Here is a 9,185-nt window from a genome sequence, read left to right as displayed (position 1 = left end):
TCTTATAATGTTGATCATATATATGGACGGGGTAGGGTTCAGTTTGACCCCACACGCCGTGGTGGGGTGTGTAAAACAAGCGCCACCAGTAATGTGGTCAGTGGTCCATGTACGTTTCAGTGCACTGTACGTTATTTTAGCTGGTTATGTAAGTCCTGGATCTGGGTAACAAAGGAGAGGTCACATGGGAGTTTGTTACGTCTCTTTCTTTCTTCAATGTGGCTCCTCAGCTAATAACGTGTGATATTGCAAGTGTTCTGATTACATGAAGTGAGGCGTCACGTGCCTCAAACGTGAAAGGTGGGGTTGGATCATGGGTCAGCCCAGAGAAGCGTCTTGTAAATTGCCAGTGTATTTTTATTTTCCAGTGTTTCTTTTGTAACATGCATTTAACATAGGGACAGCAGAGACAAAGGCAAAATGCATGCTGTAATTAGTGTAATCAGTAGCTGCTGACTCATATGATAACTGTACTGTTTCAATATTTAATCTTTTACCTGTAAGGTACAGCTGTTTAGGGTTCACAGGCTATGGATTTGATGGTGATTACTGATCAAAATCATGGTTAGTTGCATTATTATATGCCGGCTTTTGTGACAACAAAAGCTTGCTAATTATTTCGGTTCTGTATAATCCGCCAGCATGCATGAAATTAAATGCCTCCGACGGGATTTACAGCAAAACCTTGAGCTACATCTCCAGTATCCGACACTACTCTCTTTCGGATCTCGCCACATCTTTTCCCCCACATAAATGAATCCTTAAAGCTGCATGGTATATGATCCGGAAATTAAATTTGGGGCTGTTTTCAGAACTAGATCTCTGGCCTTAATTATTTGATCAGCCCCGTATGTATATCACCTCGATCTATAGCCTCGATCGAATACTGGATTACTTATTGAAGGAGGAAACGATAGCGAAAGATCTCGCTGTGTTAAGGTTAAATCAAGCATTAAATCCCATTTCCAAAACACGGTTTAACCATTTATTAATCTTCCTGTCGTACGGAGGGATTGGATTACAACAAGGATTGTATTCTAAAACCTAATGCATCGCGCTACGATGTTCAATAAATCTGCTGCTGTAGTGCACAGAACAAGATGTTCTGATGTTTAAAAATGCAAGTGAAAAAAGTTGCTTCCTTTTAAGCACATTGAAGGAGGTGCTAGAGACTTTAAAACAATGAAATCTCGAGGTATTCAAGGCACCGGAAAGCATAGTAATTTTTATTTTTTTTAATATAAATGTCCGGATCGACTTGTGCATATCTTAATTAGTTTAATGAGCCTTAAAATTAATAATTATATATACTTTTAATAACTCTAAAATTTATAAAATTCAAATTAATAATTTTTAAAAATTAAATTTAAAATTTAACCAGTTAAATTATACTTTTAAGATTAAAAAGCATAGTATTATTAGTACATGTGAAGAAATGGTATAGTACTTGTTAAACAAACAAAGATCAGAGGAATGTTAGCTAGCTAGCTAGCTAATGTTTAGAGCCCGTTCGGCATTGCGGCCAAACCGGCTTTTCACCAAAATTCAATTTTTTTTTTTTTGCTAAAATTGAGTGCGGTTTGTACTTTTTGGATCGTTTTGATGTGCTGATGTCAAAAATGATTTTTAAAAAATAAAAAAATATTATTGGCATGCTTTTCGGCACGAAAAGCTATTTGAAAAGCAACCGTTGCTACACTCCCAAACACCCTCTTAGTAGATGTCAATGATAAACTGCCATGCCGACTGGTCCCTGAAGGCCTCTAGCCTCGAGGGATCATCGCAATTATCCAAGCAAAGAAGAGTGAGAATTATGCATCTATATGATCTTTCATATAATTTAGAACTTTTTTTTTTATATATAATACTTGTAACGTGGAAGGATTGCTTTCATGATATGGCCCAAAACGCAGGGCCAATTATCCAGATTCAACAAGGGGGACCCGAAAACAACAAAGCATGGATCATGAGGAAGCCGGCTTTCAATTAAAAATACATTTTCGATTCGGAAATACTGCTGGACGTAATTGATGCTCTCCTTTGCTCTCTTTCTTTAGCACAAACAAACACTAGTTTATGGACACAATTGGGCATTTTGCATGTTTGCAAGCTAGCTTATCCTGCGCAGGATTAATTAAGTTTAGAATGTTTTTGTGCACAAAAAGGGATATTTCTATTAGTGATATTCCAGGTACGCTTGGACTCTAAAGGAAAATCAAGTTCTTGTTAGTATATTTGGCAAATTGAACGAAGATCAACGCCATTATAGTAATCCTATATAATTCATGGGCTAACCGGAAACATGAATCATTGATTCATTGTTTTGTTTGCTCGAGTGGACAGATAATGCCTTTAAATAAACTGTTAGTTTACTAAGGATTTTGTCACGGGCCTACTAGGAAAAAAAAAAAAGAAAAAAAAAGGAAAATGTCACGGAATATTCTATTGCTATATAGAAAAGATTCTGTCATTACTGAAAATTGTCAATGATAACATCAATGATAACAGCTAACAGCTATGAAATGCTACCGTCAGAAATTAGTTTGTCAGGTTTTTTATTCAGAAAAAAATTTAAATACCAATCAAATTATCGATAGAATATCTTCTTTGTTGCTTTTACGTGAATATCATTAAAAAAATCATGCAACCTAATACAATTAATAGCTAACATATACATGATTTAAATTTAGTAAATATAAATTAGGTAAGAAAATAAATAAAAATACAATTTTAGAACAATATAACACTAACATGACACTTAATTATAAAGAACACATTGAATACTGGTTATTTGAACTTATCTTGTGAGCGCTGAAATTCAAGCCTAGATGCAATGTTTTTAAACCCATTTAATTGACACGGGACCATTTCAACCATCTCTCTTCAAACCCATCAACCCGGGCTGTTCTTGATGGTTAGCTTGTTTAGCAAGGATAAATAATTCAATCAAGTGCCATTTTATACTTATAATGTGAAAATAGAAAAACGCTATTTATTAAGTATTTCTTTAAATTATAGAGAGTCACTGCCTGGTTTCTCGTTAGTTTTAGCGGGCCCAAACCTTAAAAAACGCTTCTCACTAGAGATGCACCGAAATGCTTAAATTTAGCTTTCTGTCATGTATAGCAGAGGCCCAGATTCAAGTGGGTCATTTAATGGGCCTGTCGTTGCTGGTCTACTATAAAGCAGACTTAAGTGAGCCGAGATAGCATGGCGGCCTGCATTGGACTCATGCCGCCAGGCTGAAGCAGCCTAGAAAAAGGGCACGTGACATGTTATTCACATACCTACCCCTGCCATGCATTTTTTATTTTTTTTATTGTTATTGTTATTTTCAGTCAACTCCGCGTAAAAACTGTTTGGCATTGCGGTGCCAAACAGCTTTTTGCAAAAATTCAATTTTTTTTTTATTAAAATTGAGTTCGGTTTGTACTTTCTGGATCGTTTTGATGTGCTGATATTAAAAATAATTTTTTAAAAAAAAAAAAAATATTATTGGTATGTTTTTCGGTACGAAAAGCTATTTGAAAAGCAACTGCTACCACACTCCCAAACAGCCTCATAGAAAGAGAGACGAGAAGAAAAAATAACAACCATCATAGTCAGGAAAAAAATGGCACCGTAGGTGGTATTATTTCTTTAAACTTGGCTAGCTAAAACGTATTGTTCGAGTTGAAAATAAACTAAACTTAGATTTTTCCCAAAATTACTCAAATTTTATATTTTCCTTTTGTAGTAATAGAGAAAAAAAAATTATTTCCATGTAGATCCTGTGTATGTGTGTGTGTAATTTTAAATCCAAACAGGAAGCTTCACTTTCCGAACCTCTTACTCCTGTAATTTTGGATCTCAGGTATTATGGTGGAATAAAATCTGGTATGGTTCTCTGTTTGTTTTTATATTTTAAAAGTATTTTTTAAAAAAAATTAATTTTTTTTTATTACTTTAAATTAATATTTTTTAGTGTTTTTAGATCATTTTAATGTTCCAGTGTAAAAAATAGTGTTTTAAAAATAAAAAAAATATTATTTTAATATATTTTTAAGTGAAAAACACTTTGAAAAATAATCACAACCACATTTATGAACATGTTTATTATTTCATTATAGATCAATTTTTTCTATTGAATTAAAAAGATCTTACAAAATTGAGTATGGGATTAGTTACGCTTTAAAATCTTAAATTTTAATTTTTAATTTATTAAATATGATTTACATTATCTTCATTTTTCAAATTTGATGCAAGTCATTTGTGCTCAACATGTGATTTAACTTATTTTTATCAAATTTATTTATAAAAAAATTAATTTTAATTTTAACTCAAATTAAAAAATTACTTTTATTTTTATTTTTTTTGTTATGAGTCATGTCGACAAACTTTAGAACCATTACAGGCAACCATATTTCTAACGTTACCTACTGGCTAGGTGTGAATTTGTTAGTTCAAAAAATGAATTTTAGTTGATTGTTGAACCAACTGGAACTACACAAATATAAATCAAATTTTGTATTGAACTGTGAATAATAAATTTAGAAATGCATAATTGCATATATTCCAAGAACTTAACAAGAATTAAAAATTGTTTTTGGAAACGCACACGCGCGCATACTTTTTAGCAGTTACATTTCTCTCTTTTTTTTTCCATTTTTTTCACAATATTTTAATCATTTTGTCTTTTTATTTATTTATTTTTGCATTTGCAGTTTAGAAAAATACACTTTATATCTAACTAACCTAAATTTTTAAACCTTGTAAAATAATGCTATGATCCTCGTATATATAATATATTATAAAATAAAATAAAATAAAAACACAAATCACTCTCTCTCCCTCTATTCCTCGTTTCTCTCTTTCTCCATGAAAAGAAAAAAAAACAATAAACTCTTGTGTTTTTTTTCAACTTCTTCCCGAGAAATTTATGGTGCAGGGGATTGACCGATAATATCCTGTTAGTTGTTTCAAAATTAATTCTGCGTGGAAATATTATTATGATTTTTAGTGAATCATGTTTTTTTTTTTTCAAGATAAATTCAAAAAATAACTAATGTAATATTATTAGTTACTCAATAAACACCATAAAGCAGACTTAAGTGAGCCGAGATAGCATGGCGGCCTGCATTGGACTCATGCCGCCAGGCTGAAGCAGCCTAGAAAAAGGGCACGTGACAATTCACATACCCACCCCTGCCATGCATTTTTTATTTTTTTTTTATTGTTATTGTTATTTTCAGTCAACTCCACATAGAAAGAGAGACGAGAAGAAAAAATAACAACCATCATAGTCAGGAAACAAATGGCACCGTAGGTGGTATTATTTGTTTAAACTTGGTTAGCTAAAACGTATTGTTCGAGTTGAAAATAAACTAAACTTAGATTTTTCCCAAAATTACTCAAATTTTATATTTTCCTTTTGTAGTAATAGAGAAAAAAAAAATTCTTTCCATGTAGATCCTGTGTATGTGTGTGTGTAATTTTAAATCCAAACAGGAAGCTTCACTTTCCAAACCTCTTACTCCTGTAATTTTGGATCTCAGGTATTATGGTGGAATAAAATCTGGTATGGTTCTCTGTTTGTTTTTGTATTTTAAAAGTATTTTAAAAAATTTCTTTTTTTTATTATTTTAAATTAATATATTTTTTAATGTTTTTAGATCATTTTGATATGTTAGTGTAAAAAAATAGTTTTTTAAAAATAAAAAAATATATATTATTTTAATATATTTCTAAGTGAAAAACATTTTAAAAAACAATCACAACTATATTTATAAACACGTTAATTACTTCATTATTGATCAATTTTGTCTATTGAATTAAAAGGTTGTTACAAATTTGAGTTTGGGATTAATTACGTTTTAAAATCTCAAATTTTAATTTTTAATTTATTAAATATGATTTACATTATCTTCATTTTTCAAATTTGATGTAAGTCATTTGTGCTCAACATGTGATTTAACTTATTTTTATCAAATTTATTATTAAAAAAATAAATTTAAATTTTAACTCAAAATAAATTTTTTTTTTTTTTTTTTATGAGTCATGTCGACAAACTTTAGAACCATCAGAGAAAATCATATTTCTAATGTTACCTACTGGCTAGGTGTGAATTTGTTAGTTCAAAAAATGAAATTTTAGTTGATTGTTGAACCAACTGGAACTACACAAATATAAATCAAATTTTCTATTGAACTGTGAATAATAAATTTAGAAATGCATAATTGCATATATTCCAAGAACTCAACAAGAATTAAAAATTGTTTTTGGAAACGCACACACGCGCATACTTTTTAGCAGTTACATTTCTCTCTTTTTTTTCCATTTTTTTCACAATATTTTAATCATTTTGTCTTTTTATTTATTTATTTTTGCATTTGCAGTTTAGAAAAATACACTTTATATCTAACTAACCTAAATTTTTAAACCTTGTAAAATAATGCTATGATCCTCGTATATATAATATATTATAAAATAAAATAAAATAAAAACACAAATCACTCTCTCTCCCTCTATTCCTCGTTTCTCTCTTTCTCCATGAAAAGAAAAAAAACAATAAACTCTTGTGTTTTTTTTCAACTTCTTCCCGAGAAATTTATGGTGCAGGGGATTGACCGATAATATCCTGTTAGTTGTTTCAAAATTAATTCTGCGTGGAAATATTATTATGATTTTTAGTGAATCATGTTTTTTTTTTCAAGATAAATTCAAAAAATAACTAATGTAATATTATTAGTTACTCAATAAACACCATAAAATTTCCCAACCCTTCATTATTATCATTAAATTGATCTCCCAACTTCCCAGGTCTCAATTACACTATTCCATGTTCATGGTTAAGTCGCTGGTTTATTAGACTTCAAAAAATCACGTGTTCGGTCTAATCCAGATAATTTGGATTATAGACGAAGAAGAAGAAGTTATTGAAGAGAAAAAACTATAATTCGCAGTTCATGAAGCGAAATCAAAAATGAAAATCCAATCTGAATCATATAGGATCCAATTAGGAGTATTTAGATTTGAACTTGGGCCTGGATCTGAGAGAAAAACGATGAAATAAGAAATGGGGATGTGTTTACAATTATTTTTGCCGGTTATGTGCTGGTTTTGGTACAAGATGATATGAGTTGGGGATGGGTTTTTGGCATTCCAGCAACAGCCATGGCAGAGGAAGCCGCAAGCTCAGTAAATTGGAGCAGGAAACAAAGCGGTGTCGTCTGGTCCGTGTATGCGTGCGTCTATCTCTCGCTCTCGCTCCTGTCGTTCGTTTAGGCCGCGTGGAGCTTCTCTTCTCAGACAATCCACTCCTTATCAGGCTCATCTCCATTACTTTTGTATAGTTACCCTTTTAATTTAATTTTAACATGTTATTCTCCACGGGCTTGCAATATGCTACCTTTTAAAAAAGAGAGAGTAAAAAAAGAGAGAGTAAGATATCGTTTTAAAACCTAAAGTCTAATATAGTTTTAACTTAAATTCCTTTTAAAAATAAACGGAAAATACATTTCCTTTTTTTTTTCCTATGAAATGGAAAAAAAATTATACCTTAACTTTTTTTTAATACAATTTAAATTTGATACTAGAGAAATTTCAATTAGTGTTCTAGAATTTGAGTTATATGAGGTTTATTACATGTTTGAGATTATATTGCAAAATATATTTTAAAATAAATTTTCATTTAAAAATATATTTAATTTTTATTTTATTTTAACATCGGCACATTAAATTATTAACATTGAAAAAAATATTAATTTGATATTTTTTCAAGCTAAAAATATTCTTGAAAAATATATATAAAAAAGCATAAATAATATGGTTCAACTAACTTTTCATTAAAAAAAAAGCATTAAAATAGTGTTTTTTAATGATTTTGGTATGTTTGTACAAAAAAATTATTTTAATATATTTTAAATTAAAATATATTTTTACAAAGTAATTTGAAGTGCATCATTAAACACACAGCTACTCTTATGTGATTGTAATAGTTTGGTAATGTAGTGCGGAGCTTTGAGAGTATTTTATTTCAAATACATAATTTGTTTATTAAGATGTTTTTATTTAACCATAAAAAACAATAAAAACATCAATTTTATGATTTTTCAAGTGAATCATAGTTTTAAAATACATTAAAAAATAAAAACTATTGCACTATTGAACCCAAAGGTCTAATATTTCAATCCAAAAATACTATAAATATTAAGAAAAAAAGGAAAATAAATAAACTTGCCAAAAAAAGGAGGAAAGGTTTTTTACCGACCAACGTCCACCCAACTAAAATCTCATCCCTACCAAACTAAAAAAAAGAAGAAGAAGAAAACAGCCTAATTCAGGAAAAACAAAAGAACAAATTGGTTAATTATCGCAAAAAAAAAAAACAAAAAAAAAACTAGTGAGTTTAAATAAAAGCAAAAAATTATTTTATTTTTAACTCAATTAATCAACCACTTCGTAATAATTAGTGAAATCGGTTGATTGATTATAGAAATAATAATAAAATATCAAAAGTGTCAAAACTAAAAGCTCAACTAGATTTTTGATATCTAATGATTTGATGATCCACATAATGATATAACAACTATTACATGGAAAACAACATTTGAAAACTCTTGTGAAAATTTAAATATGATCCAATTATCGGATTAAAAGTTATGAACATGTTGAGTTGTTATTTTTGTTTGGTGTAACTAAACCTTATCCTTTACCTAAACCTATCTCACTAGTCCATAAATACATATATAAAGCTATTCATGAAATTTTTTCGGGCAAATCTTCATTTAATTATAACAGATCCATAACGAACTTTTAAAAATTACAATTATTGTGTGAATAGTAATTTTTTAAAATTTTATCCAAGTTTATTTTTTAATTTACAACTTGAATAAAAATAATTTTAACTCTTAAATCACATCTAATGAATTTTTTTAATAAAATTATAGTCTTTATATAAAATGATTCATCAATTACTATGACTGGATTTAACCAATCAACTAAATAAAATAAACAATTTTTTTTTTTTCATGTTTTTAAATTGCAACATAATATTTCATTAAATTTTTTTTGAAATGATATTAATCCACTATTTTTTTTTTATATATATATTTACCTTGCTAATTTTTTTAACAAAATCTAAAAACACAAAAGACAAAAAAGCAAAGCAAGCAACCGCCTGACCTAACTCAACCATTAAGTTGTAT

Source organism: Populus alba, chromosome 10, assembly GCF_005239225.2.
Source record: "Populus alba chromosome 10, ASM523922v2, whole genome shotgun sequence".
In the NCBI taxonomy this organism is placed as follows: domain Eukaryota; kingdom Viridiplantae; phylum Streptophyta; class Magnoliopsida; order Malpighiales; family Salicaceae; genus Populus; species Populus alba.
The sequence above is the reverse complement of the archived record's forward strand: the minus strand, read 5'-3'. Positions refer to the sequence as shown.